Source organism: Penaeus monodon, chromosome 30 (assembly GCF_015228065.2).
Source record: "Penaeus monodon isolate SGIC_2016 chromosome 30, NSTDA_Pmon_1, whole genome shotgun sequence".
Lineage (NCBI taxonomy): Eukaryota > Metazoa > Arthropoda > Malacostraca > Decapoda > Penaeidae > Penaeus > Penaeus monodon.
Window position 1 is genome coordinate 35,663,888 of NC_051415.1, and position 482 is coordinate 35,664,369.

Sequence of the window (482 nt, forward strand, 5' to 3'; positions counted from 1 at the left end):
ACCATTTCTCAGCCTAGCCACCATCCCCATTTTGTTTGGTCACAGGGCTGTTGTTGTATGATAAAGTTAAATTCCTAAATCTCGTTGTTTTTGATCTAGATTTTTAATATATACTGGGGTCAGATAATTGTTCAGTATTGGTTAATGGATTTATCGATATTTTAGCACTGATGAGAATTTTAGTGGTTTGCCACAAGCAGTTTTTGGTTTTGGCTACAATTTGTTTAAAGTAGAAATATAGTCTAAGAATAATGCCATATCATTACAATGAGGCACTGCAGGAGAAAAGTTAGTTATATCAAGGCTCAAGGATCATATCAAATGCTTATTACAAATTATTCAATGTAAACCATATGTGGAATGAACTTTTTTTAAATTTTGCTAAGTACACCAAGCATTGAAATCCCAATTAATATAGGTTGGCAAGTTGGTTTGGATCATCGATAGAGGAGCAAGTTTTAAAGGTGCACCCCCCCCCCCCC

At 35.1% G+C, this 482-nt stretch overlaps 1 pseudogene; it reads left to right on the plus strand.

The window, feature by feature from the left end:
- The window catches only part of LOC119592437, a 4,832-nt pseudogene that overhangs the window by 3,447 nt on the left and 903 nt on the right, over positions 1-482 (plus strand).